Below are 13,629 nucleotides of genomic sequence, written 5' to 3'. Positions count from 1 at the left end.
CTCGATTTACCGGTCGATCTACGTTCCTACCCTCACCCATGGTCATGAGCTGTGGGTCGTGACCGAAAGAACGAGATCCCGGATACAAGCGGCCGAAATGAGTTTCCTCCGCAGGGTGTCCGGGCTCTCCCTTAGAGATAGGGTGAGAAGCTTGGTCATCCGGGAGGATCTCAGAGTAGAGTCGCTGCTCCTCCACATCGAGAGGAGCCAGGTGAGGTGGCTGGGGCATCTGATTCAGATGCCTCCCAGACGCCTCCCTGGTGAGGTGTTCCGGGCATGTCCGACCGGGAGGAGACCTCGGGGACGACCCAGGACACGCTGGAGAGACTACGTCCTTCGGCTGGCCTGGGAACACTTCGGGATTCCCCCGGAAGAGCTGGATGAAGTGGCTGAGGAAAGGGTAGTCTGGGCGTCCCTGCTAAAGCTACTGCGACCCGACCTCGTATAAGCGGCAGAAAATGGATGGATGGATGGATATTTATACATTTGTGTGTGTGTGTGTGTGTGTGTGTGCGCAGTATGCGGAAAACCAGATACCATGTTGACCTAATGACAAATATGCACCATTTAGACAATATTGATTCATATAGATTCCATTAAAAAAAAAAAAAAAATTATCAAGATGAAATCATTCAAAAGTCAGTGTTCTTTTATGGGTTCAAAAGTATAACTATGAGTTTAAGTTGAACCTTTTCAACATTTCAGGCAGAATGACACATGACCAGAGAGAACCAAGTCACAAGTGCTTTAGAAGGAGAAGGTGATATGGAAAAAAGAAGAGCAGCTATTTTTAAAAATAAAACTAGAATTGTAGTTATGGAAATTTCCAAAAACAACTGGAATTTAATTACATATTTTCTCCCAGTAATTGAATTATTACGTTTGCTTACATTTTCTAATAAAGTTACGAAATCTAGCTCCATGTAGTTAGTTTCGCCCCCACTAATGCAGAGTAGCCACAGATTTTGTTACATTGACGCTCAGAGGCAAAACTAGGGGCTTGCAACAAAGCAAGCTATTTACGCCGAAGCCCAGAGTGTGGGAAAAAAAAAAGGAGAAATGCATTTTCACTTGTGGAGGCAGCACTTCATCACCAAGTTTCCGAATTGCGCTTTTCATTTAGTGTAGAAACTCAGTGTAAGGACGATATTATATGTACTGTACTGCTCCACAGTTACTCCTTCCGGCAAAACGGCTTGCTCAGCGATACTGTTCAGAAATAGGCAGCTTGTAAGATTTGCTTAGTTGTGTAATTTCACACCTGATGGGCAGAGAGGCATTTCTGAGACATTTGTATACAAGGAATTCAAACTTACATGTGTCATTCTCACTATCAGAACTTTCACACACACAGTTGCAACATAAAATAGCTGAAAAGTAAACATTATTTACAACACAGAAATTGTCTGTGATCCTTCTATTTGGAGCAATAGAATAGGCTTATTTGGGGCAAAGTCACACCTTATTGTTGTTGCGGGTTATCTGAAAGTCCCTGTCAGCTGTTAGCTGCCAAACAGCAGTCCCCTGGGAAATTGGAATTACAGTTGGGAAAACGTAGAAAAGTACAAATACAAAGAGGAGTGATGGGCTTTTTTTCCAGACCTCTCCCTCACTTTCCGTTCCTTGGTTGGACTTCCTTGGGTCATGCTTGTTTCAATATTTGTATTTTTTTGTTTTTGTTTTGACTGTTCCAACCCTTCTGTCACACTACTCACTAGCTGGTTTCTGTACAGGTTATCAGAAGAACATCACATCCATCCATCCCTCCATTTTCTGAGCCGCTTCTCCTCACTAGGGTCGCGGGCGCCCTCAATTTAGCATCTCGCTTTCATTCTAATCTGACAGGCCATCTGATGTCACAGATGTGCGTCAGCACTGTAAGCTTGATCTCATTGAGCAGAATTTAATTACATGCCCCGAAATGTCTGGAGACAAAATGCCCAGCAGCAGGTGCAAGGATTTCATTATGTGACTTTTATTATGATAGATTTTATTGGGCTAGTACCTTTTGAAGTAAGACTGCTGATAGTTGGTTGATGGATGGCTTTTGCGTTATATTTACTTGAGTCCTAACTTTCATTTACAGTATATTAGTTGCAAGGTTTTTCTTACTATACCCAAACATTATGCAAATTTCTACTTTCTATAGCTATGCTTTATTTCATATTGTGGAAAATATACTTTTTACTGTTTTCTATACAAATCGTTGGGTCTCTTGAGTGCCTAACCACACATTTAGTGTGAAATTACACAACCAAGTAAATCTTATATTAGGCCTATCTGCATATTGTTTTTAAATGTGCCTGTGAGCGAGCCGTTCAGAACTTGTGCCTTACTGCTACCTAGTGGTGGGGCTAATTAATTTCATCAATGTACATATTTGTGTATGGCCAGACCATGAGTGGGCGAAGGACATGATTTACGAGCAAGGTAAGCAGAGCTACATTCAGTGTTGATGAATGCAGATTAGCGTTAGCTTCTCATATACAACAGTTGATGAACAAATGTGTGTGTGTGGTTGGGGGGGGGGGGGGGTGATTCAGCTAATCAGTCAATCAGCTAATTCATTGTGTACGTACCGTATGTGCGTATGTTGGCGCACGAGGTGGGCACTAGTCATGTGGCAGGCGCACCAAAGTGAAAAAATGCACGGTGGTCTATTGGTTAGCACAGCCGCCACACAGTTCTGAGGACCCGGGTTCAAGTCCGGCTTCGCCTGTGTAGAGTTTGCATGTTCTCCCCGTGCCTGCGTGGGTTTTCTCCGGGTACTCCAGTTTCCTCCCACATTGCAAAAACATGCACGGTTAATTGCAGACTCTAAATTGCTCGTAAGGTGTGAATGGGAGTGCGAATGGTTGTTTGTTTATATGTTCCCTGTGATTGGCTGGTGACCAGTTCAGGGTGTACCCCGCCTCTCGCCCGAAGATAGCTGGGATAGGCTCCAGCACACCCATGACCCTTGTGAGGATAAGCGGTACAGAAAATGAGTGGATGGATTGATGTTTTAGTTGGGTCAGTACATGTAGACCGAGATTTGATTCCATGCGAGCGATACACAAACAGTCTGTAGAAAAGGTCCCTAAGTCATTATTGTTAGGGAAAATATGTTCATCTCTATAATATATGTGCCTTAAGCATGTATTACTTTTGTGTTCAATTGTATATTTGTTATTTGAGTCATCTAGTTCTTGTGGCTTACGCATGGGCGTCTCTGTGCCTGGAAGAAGAGCCAGTAGTTTGTGAACTGGCTTAGAAATTATTTTCGGCTCTGTGCATCAATGACAAAGTGAGTAGCGACACACAAGTATATTTGAAGTGCTTTGTTAGCATTAGCCGTTACTTGATGCACCAGAATGTGTCATTAGAGTTTTTTACGTGATGTTACCATGTATCGATCACTGAGTCAGCCACTTCCGCTCTTTCTACAGTATTAGCCAGAAGTGGTGAGCTTTGCCTTTCTCTGTGTTAATTTTGCCAACTTCACAATATTCTTGAGAGATTTTATTTCTTAGTGTATTCATTTGTTTATTGTTATTACTTATCCTATTTTAAGGTCAATTTAAAAATCTGTATTTTGGTATTCTTTTTCCGTGAGTGTAATTTGAAGAAGGCTATTGCTGCAGGCAAACCCCAAAATAGTAGTGAACTGCAAATTGTCCAATAGAAACATAATTTCCGAAAGAAGCCTGTTAGAGGCTGGTGTTTGACTATACAGTATATCACGTTTGGGGCAGATCAGCACAACAACAGCAAATTTGAAGTTTAGTTCTTTCAAATGCTACAGTGAGAAAGTATGACCCTTAAATGTGGTGAGTCTCAAAAACCTTAGAAAGAACTGATCTCATATTGTCATGGCCCTGTGTTTCAAGTTGTTTTTCTTTGTGTTGCAGTGTCTGGGTGGGCGTAGACATCGGTGACGCACCTGTCATGCATTGTAATCATCAGCCTTTTTAGGGGGCACCGTGACAGTGTGTGGGCGTCGGAATATTCACTCGTTTTTGCCCCGTGTTTGCCGCCGTTCTGACCGCTGTCCAAATTTAGGCTCAATACGATTATACCACACGGACCGTTTGTCGTGTCTCCCTGCGTTATCTGTTTTTGATTCTCTCTGGTTGTGAGTTCCTTTAGTTTCGTATGTCTCGCCATCACATGCTCTGCCATTTAAGTAAAATTGTTCGGACCTCTGACCTGGAGTCTATTTTTTGGGATCTGCCCTTACGGCATTGCTGATCGCGCCCAGTCTTTGCCTCCGCATCGTCCATACGACTGTTCCGTAGAGTTGATTCCCGAGGCTCCACTACCATGTGCGAGGCTGTATCAGATTTCCAAGCCTGAGCAAGAGGCATTAAAGAATTATATTTCCACTTCGCGAGCTGCTGGGTTGATTCGTCCCTCATCGTCGCCAGTGGGCTCCGGATTTTTTTTTATCGATAAAAAGGACGGGACCCTGCGACCCTGTGTCGATTTCCGAGGTCTTAACGACATCACGATAAAAAATAAGTATCCTCTCCCGCTGTTGGACTCGGCGTTTGCACCTTTGCAGTCTGCAGGGTACGAAGGAAAATTGCCGATCGTGACACATATAGCAGGTGTGTCAAACTCGTTTTTGTCGCGGGCCACATTGTATTCACGGTTGGCCTCAGAGGGCCGTTGACTGTGAAACCATAAAAATGTTTAGTCACGTCATAACATCATTACATACACACAACAAATTGATGGATACCTAGTTTTGAAATCAGAAGTCAAGGATAATAGTTTGTTCAACTATTGTTCAAGTTACTTTAAACAGAAAATGCTTGCAATGTCTCAACGATACTATTTATTGTTGTTATTTTATGAGAATTTGAACAAGAATTGCGGAAGTTGACACAGATGATTTGCTTTCGCGGGCCACATGAAATGACTTGGCGGGCCAGATTTGCCCCCCCGGGCATTGAGTTTGACACCTGTGTCATATAGGGTTCTATTGTCAACGGGGAGTGATAATAAAATATCACATTGTGAATTAATGCTAATGTGGCTTGATACCAGAGTTGTCCAAAGCCTTTTTTTAAAACTACCATATAAAAATGAATAAAATATAAAACTGTAGCAAAGAATATGATGCTCTTTCTGTTGAAAAAACCCCCAAAACGTTTACAATAATCGAAACAAAAGGCAGACAGGACACGAAACATGAACATCTCGGGTCCAAAAGATGCCTCTTTATCTCAGAGACTGAACAGATCACTTGGCACATTGAGTCCCTGCAGAAAAACGTGCCTTGTCGCCACACGTCTGATGTCTCAGCAGATGACAATACCTGACCATGTGGTGAAGCCAGAGGGAATAACGACTTCAGCTGTGCAATGACCCACTTACCTGTATGACCTGTTTTTATTATACATTGCAAATGGATGGCACAAAGGGCTAGAGACTCTTAGAGGACAGCTAAGATGTGCCAAGATAAAATGACAATTAAAAAATACTTTGAAATAGAAAGAAGCAGACCAGTGACACTGACTGAATCTATAATTTGTCCAAGAGCAAATTGGATTTAGAGTTAGGTCTGTAAACATTTTACAATTTTGGTTTTAAATTGAATATCAGTGCAATGTAGTTTCCACCTTGGTCTTTATTTACATTCATCAATGCATCAATTGATTGTAAATTTTGGAAATAATATATAGTTTATGTTGTGATCTCTTGATGTCAACTCAATGGCCCACCACGGAAAGGAAGCCGAGGCCCAGAACATCATAAATTATAACATTCGGTCCCATCTATTATCTGTTTTCATCCACTGATTGTAAAATAAACATTTAAAAATGATGTTATTATGGGCGGCACGGTATAGACTGGTTAGCACATCTGCCTCACAGTTCTGAGGACCCGGGTTCAAATCCGGCCACACCTGTGTGGAGTTCGCATGTTCTCCCAGCTCCTGCTGTGGGTTTCCTCCCAACCCATCCCAAAAATGTGCTTAATAAAGAAACATAATTATATAACAACTAATTCCAGGTACACATTTTAGAATTAGAGGATAGATAACAAATTAACATTGGACATAATGTACACATTTAAAAAAACAACTGCATACGTCTGATGCCCTATTAATGACATGACATGATTTTCAGAAGTGTATTTTCTATTTTTGTCTTGTTTTGTAAAGCTTAGCACTAATTTCAACCACCTTTTCAGCCCAGTTAGACCTAACAACCCCATCATGAGACTGCAATCACAGCTCAGCATGAAGGTTATTGTTCCGGGCAAGCGTTTGACAAGTGATGGTTTTATCAAACTAAAAAAAAATAAAAAAGTGCCGCTTCAGATTTCAAATTAAATATCATTTTAGATTCCGACTTTCCAAAACTCAATATTAAGATTTGTTAATTCCTGAATGTTCTTCTATGGAAGTTCTCAATTTTACAACACAGTACTGTAGTTAAAAAATAAAATTGACATTCTTTACTTCACAGTTTCCATATTTTCTTTTAGCAAAAAAAAAAAGCCCCAACAACTAATAAAATATGTACATTAAATGACACAAAAGCTTTAAAGGAATGACAACGGAGTTAGCGTTACCAGATGTGTCAAATTTAAAATTTTAAAAAAGCTCTTTTTTTTTTTGGTGATCGAGCGTCTTCCTACTTCTTACTTCCATTGATGGTTTTGCCTCTGAATTATATTTGCATCTCGGCTGCACTATATATCCCACAAAAACAAATGCCAACATGCTTCTTTTTTTGTCCTCGAAACACAACGACAACAAATTCCCTGTCAAGAAATGACACAAATATGTCTCAACAAGTCCCCCTACAACTACATTCTTATAGGTATTAAATTTATTTACATATGAGCTATATCGGACATGCACCCCACAACCTGAGGTGACACACTGACTCCCCACGGCTTGATAAACTGCATTTTTCGAAGCCGCCCTGCTGTGAGACAGGCGTTTACCTTCTTTCGTATCTTTTTCCAAATTAATTACATTTTAATTTCAACCAATATATGCTACAGAGCCTTGAAAATGTGCAAAGAATTCCTTAGTTTATTTCATAATACAACCTGACTACTTTCTGACGTGCTCTTAGGATTGCATTGACATAGTGCTTGGCATATGGTAATCATCTCAGGACAGGGATGACTAACTGGTAGCAGAATTCAGAAAGAAATCATCATCTTACGTGATGGATAGTCTTCTGCATCCATAAAAATGACCACGTCATCATGATCCGTCCAGCCATCCATCTTCTTCCGCTTTTCCGGAACAGGGCACGGGGGCAGCAGCCTAAGCAGAGAAGCCCAGACTTCCCTCTCCCCGGCCACTTAGTCCATCTGGTCAAGGGGGATCCCAAGGCTGAGACATAGGGCCAGCCACTTACCAATTCTTTCACCCCTTAGCCCTTGGTTTTCCACATCCACGAGAAACAGAGGACGTTCCAATTCTCTGTAAGGCAAAGGGGTAGGGCTAAGACAAAGGGGTGTTTTGCCCTCAAAACCAAGTGTGGCCTGGCATGGGACTCCACCCCTGCAGACTGATGAAGCGCTTGCTTGCAATACGGCGGTGAGGACAAAAATTCATATTGAAGACAGTCATGTTTTTATCTATGTAAATATTAGCCATGTTTTGAATTGTTGGTAAAGGGCTCGTTATGACGAGCTGGCACATCACTAGTCTACCATCAGATTACAGTGACAAATTCACAGCAAGCAGACTTCACTACAATGGGCTGTAATTTATGAATGATGAGACAGAAATATTAGACAACTAAGTCACATTTAGAATGATTAATTTCACCTCTGAATACAGCACTGTGAAGTTCGCTTGCTGTATAGTTTAGCTGTAGCCTATAATCACACACGGAATGGTGTATTTCATCATTGTGAAGCCGTTAGCTGTGAATAACTGGTTTTCATTGTTCTTGTGACAGTGACAATAATTTATTTTCCTATTCTAATTCTATTTAAAATATTCTCTTTTTGAATTTTGTTATAATGATTATTATGTGTTTTGTGCTGGTTGTTGTTCCTTCTATCAAATTGTGTTCCTAGCGTAGACAAAAATCTAATATAAAAATGTATGCACCATGTGGTAGGAAACATTTATTATAAACAACTTCAAAATACGAGACAGCCACCTTCTCAAACTGCAAATACCCATCAAAAGCCAGACAAATTTAAACAAAAAAAGCATTTTATTATAGTAAAGGGAAGGGGTAAAACAAACGTGGAAGGGCTAAGGGGTAGAATTCGGATAGGCCGATAGTCTCCCCAGGGGGTTCCGGGTATTCCCCAGGGACTTGTCCCATTGGGGTGTGCCCCAAACACCTCACCCGGGAGGTGTTCAGGAGGCATCCCTACCAGATGCCCGAGGCACCTCATCTTGCTCTTCTCAATGTGCAGAAGCAGCGGTTGTACTCTGATCCCCTCACAGATTATCAAGCTTTTCAGACTATCTCCAGGGGAGAGCCCAGAATCATTTCGGCCGCTTGCACACACACACAGACACATTCGACATTAAGCGTTAAAAAACATGTATGCGGCAGCGGGCATTGGGTAAATTAAACAAATGGCTTAGCTTTAGAAGAGTTGATTAAAGCCAGGTTGGCCAGGCATTTTTCTACGTGTCCTTCCACTCACTGGGGTCATGTGACGTCCGTCAAACGCCAGCTGAACCAACATGGTATAGCCTTTTATAGTGTATTGTGTGCCTGAAAACACATTCCTCGAAGTGAAGGATGAAGTCTCACATAGGCCACTGCTGTGGAGGTGCCAAATGCTAAGCTAAGTCGGAAAGCAGTCAGCTAACTGATGATCAGACACGTGATACAGTGCTTTGACAGGAACTGATATTACCATATGCCAGTGCTTCTCAAATAGTGGGGTGCGATGCCAGGGGGGCGTGTGAGACCCTGAAGAACATGATTTGCCATACTAGAATAAAGTGTAATTCCACCTCCACTGCAGTAGATGGCAATCTATATCTCTTTCTTTTGTACTTTCTTCAATGTTTATAAGGATTAGATTAGATTATCCTTTATATACAATGTTATATAGAGGTGTACTCGCGTTGGCTGCAGGTGGGGGGGGGGGGCGCAAATTTTTTTCTTCTTCCTGGGGGGGGGTCGTAACAGAAAACAGTGGAGAAGCACTCCTATATGCAAATGATCAACACCGTATTTCTTACTTTAATTTTATTTTGAAGGTGCCATATTTTACCAAACCAACTTTTTCTAGTCTTTAGGATGTAATATTGGCTCTATGATGCCTCGTGAAACATGTGAAATATGAATTAAAATCATCCACGCAGACGTTCCAGACGTTTTTCTGCCAAGAAGCCTGACTGAATCAGGTCATTTAAATTTCTTGAGCTGATCTATGTCACTAGATTTTTGATCTCCACCTACCTCTTCGCTCCCGAGCTAGTGAAACATAACAAACACATGTGCTCTTACAAGTGGGTCTTCTACATGGAGACAACCAGTCAGACGAATATATTTTTCTCACTAAATTTACTTCCAAAGGTGCTATTGACCTGAAAATTTCACCAGATGTTGCGAACAACCCAAGTAATCCATACATACAAAGAAGTAGAACAAATAAGATCAGAAATGAAGTTGTGTGTAAAAATGTGAAATGACACAGGGAAAAACTATTGAACACATGAAGAAAGGGAGGTGCAAAAAGGCATGGAAAGCCAAGACAACACCTAAAATCTATCAATAATCAAACAGCAATCCAGCCCACTGTCAGTGCAAATGAATATCAGCTTGTTCAGTCCAAATTGATGGCTATAAATAGGTCTCATTGCCAAGGTGTGACTCAAGAAACATCTCATGATGGGTAAGAGCAGAGAGTTGTCTGAAGACCATCGCAAAGTAATTGTTGCAAAACATAACGTTGGCATTGGTTACAGGCGCATATCTAAGCTTCTGAACGTTCCAATGAGCATGGTTGGGGCCACAATATGTAAGTGGAAAGCCAATCATATCACCATAAATTTGCCTTGATCAGGTACTCCTTGCAAGATTTCTGACAGAGGAGTGCAAAGAATAATCAGAAGCGTGTCCAAGAGCCAAGGACCACCTGTGGAGAGCTTCAAAAACACTGGAATTAGCAGGTACTGTTGTCACAAGGAAAATGGTGAGTAATGTACTCCGCCACCATGGCCTAAATGCACGCTCACCACGCACGACTCTACTGCTGAAAATAAAAAGCATGTCAAAGCTCTTTTCAAGTTTACTGAACAACATTTGGACAAGCCAGTGTAGCAGACATGCGCTCTGCAAATCAAGGCGCCACAGAGCCTCGCACCCACTTGAGAACCCTACTCCTCCACACTGCCCTGCTGTGAGACGGCAACGAGGACAGTGCCTGGTGTACGTCAAGTGGACCTTAACCTAATTAGCAGCTTCCCTTCAAATCTTGATTCCAGACACTTTTCCGGACCAAATGGTTGGAGAAGACGATGTGGTTAATATTCACCCATGCGCGTGAGGCTCCACCCGTTGGCGTTGAGAAGAACTGCAAGCGCCAGAAATTGTGGACGTACCTTTGATGTTTGTTAACGGAAGATAACATTTTATATCTTGCAAACTCTGTAGAAATATTCCAAATGTATGCCTTGGTGTCTGTGTCCCCATTCTCACTTAGACAGGTCCTCTGCAAGATTTTGAAAGCTGTTCATGATTTGAAATCAAACAGTATGAAATCTTGTAGAGAACAATCAGCAACCCATCTGCCACGGCCAAAGTTTAAACAATGATTCTATGTGTGAGAGTACAAACTCTGACTCAATGCATTAAACTCTTACACGCTCATTTATTTTAGCCCAGCGACCACACACGATGACCTCGTTTCCATTTTCGTGCGCCTTATTTTCTTTATTTCATTTACCCTTAGTCTTGTGTTTTTGTTGTAGTTTGTAGTTGTAGTTGTGTTTCATTAAATATGCCATCAAATTCCACTTGTGGTCGTATTTTGTGTGTGTTCTGAATTTAAGTAAACCTCTGTAACCTAGGACTCAAAATGTCGTAGAGTGTAGCAACCTCCAGATTATGAGACTGATCAAAATGGTTTGTCGTCATTTTGCCTAAAGTTAAACTTGAAAAATCGACGTAGTGCCCTTTTTGAGACATTAGTTTGATTTTAACAATTAAATCAAAATTACGATAAACTGGAAGTAACGCAAACGTCGCTCCCGGCTTATTACTTTATCCTAAATTAATTACAATTCTTATTTGACCTATAATCGCTACACCAGTTAAATACTTGGAAAATATAGTCTGTGCAAAATAGAACTCTTTGGATGCCATAATGCACACTACGTTTGGAGGCAAAATGGCACAGCACATCGCTCTAAAAACACCATTCCAACATTGAAGGTCGGAGTTGGGAACATGATGGTGTGGGCCTGCTTTTCAGCAAATGGTACTGGTAAACTAAACATTATTGAAGGAAGGATGAATGGGCAAATGTACCAAGACATTCTTGACAAAAATCTGCTGCCATTTACGAAGATGATGAAAATGAAACGAGGGTGGACATTTCAGCAGGATAATGATCCAAAACATACTGCCAAAGAAACTTTCAATTGGTTTCAAAGAAAACAAATAAAGCTGCTAGAATGGCCAAGCCAATCACCTGACTTGAATCCAATCGAAAATCTATGGAAACAACTGAAACTCACGGTCCATTAAAGATTTGAAGACTGCATGTGTGGAGGAATGGGCCAAAATCCCACCAGAGCAATGCATGCGATTAGTTTATCCATACAGGAGGCGTTTTGAAGCTGTCATTGCAAACAAAGGCTTTTGTACAAAGTATTAAATAAATACCAGTTGGTGTGTTCAATACTTTTTCCCTGTGTAATTTCCCTTTATTACACACAACTTAATTTCTGAGTTTATTTGTTCTACTTTCTTTGTGCGTATGGATTACTTGGGCTCTTCCCAACATGTGGCGAAATTTTCACGTCAATAGCACCTTTGGAAAAACTTATATTTAATGAGACAAATGGTATATATATATATATATATATATATATATATATATATATATATATATATATATATATAAACTTATAATATAAACTTATATTTAATGAGACAAATGGTATATATATATATATATATATATATATATATATATATATATATATATATATATATATATATATAAATATATATATATATATATATATATATAAATATATATATATATATATAAACTTATAATATAAACTTATATTTAATGAGACAAATGGTATATATATATATATATATATATATATATATATATATATATATATATATAGGCGGTATGGGGGACAACTGGGCAGAGCGTCAGCCTCACAGTTCTGAGGGCCGGGGTTCAATCCCCGGCCCAGCCTGTGTGGAGTTTGTATGTTCTCCCCGTGCCTGCGTGGGTTTTCTCCGGGCACTCCGGTTTTCTCCCACATCCCAAAAACATGCATTAATTGGAGACTCTAAAATTGCCCGTGTGACTGTGAGTGTGAATGGTTGTTTGTTTGTATGTGCCCTGCGATTGGCTGGCAACCAGTTCAGGGTGTACCCCTTCTCCTGCCGGGGGGATAGTCTCCAGCACGGCCGCGACCCTAGTGAGGAGAAGCGGCTCAGAAAATGGACAGATGGATATATATATATATATATATATATATATATATATATATATATATATATATATATATATATATATATAAGACAAAATACAAAGCACTAATTGTAAACAGGATGAGAGAAGAAAGTCATTACATTATCTACAACAATGAAACATTAAATATGAGTGTTGCATGGAACTGTAGTGCTACACCCTGTGAGGGAAGGACAGGACAAGATAGAACAGGACAAGGACAGGAGAAGAAGCATGCAGGACAAGGGTCATGAACCCGGCTGTACATTTGTAGTGTGCTGGGATTAATTATGTAAATTATAAAAGCCAACAGAACGATAGTATAACTGAGGGGATAAACAAGTGAATTGCATATTTATGAGTTATTTTTCGCAATAAAAGAGTGAAAGAGTCCCAGGTGTGTGTGCCTGCGGATACATGCATGTGAATTGACACCGTTTTACAACCCAAATTCCAATGAAGTTGGGACATTGTGTTAAACATAAATAAAAACAGAGTACAATGATTTGCAAATCATGTTCAACCTATATTTAATTGAATACACTACAAACACAAGATATTTAATGTTCAAACTGATAAACTTGATTGTTTTTAGCAAATAATCATTAACTAAGAATTTTATGGCAGCAACACGTTCCAAACAAAAGCTGGGACAGGGTCATGTTTACCACTGTGTTACATCACCTTTGCTTTTACCAACATTCAATAAGCGTTTGGGAACTGAGGACACCAATTGTTGAAGCTTTGTAGATGGAATTCTTTCCCATTCTTGCTTGATGTAAAGCTTCAGCTGTTCAACAGTCCAGGGTCTCCGTTGTCGTATTTTACGCTTCATAATGCGCCACACATTTTCAATGGAAGACAGGTCTGGTCTGCAGGCAGGCCAGTCTAGTACCCACACTCTTTTACTACGAAGCCACGCTGTTGTAACACGTGCAGAATGTGGTTTGGCATTGTCTTGCTGAAATAAGCAGGGGCGTCCATGAAAAAGAC

Source organism: Phycodurus eques, chromosome 3, assembly GCF_024500275.1.
Source record: "Phycodurus eques isolate BA_2022a chromosome 3, UOR_Pequ_1.1, whole genome shotgun sequence".
Lineage (NCBI taxonomy): Eukaryota > Metazoa > Chordata > Actinopteri > Syngnathiformes > Syngnathidae > Phycodurus > Phycodurus eques.
This window is presented reverse-complemented; position numbering follows the sequence as displayed.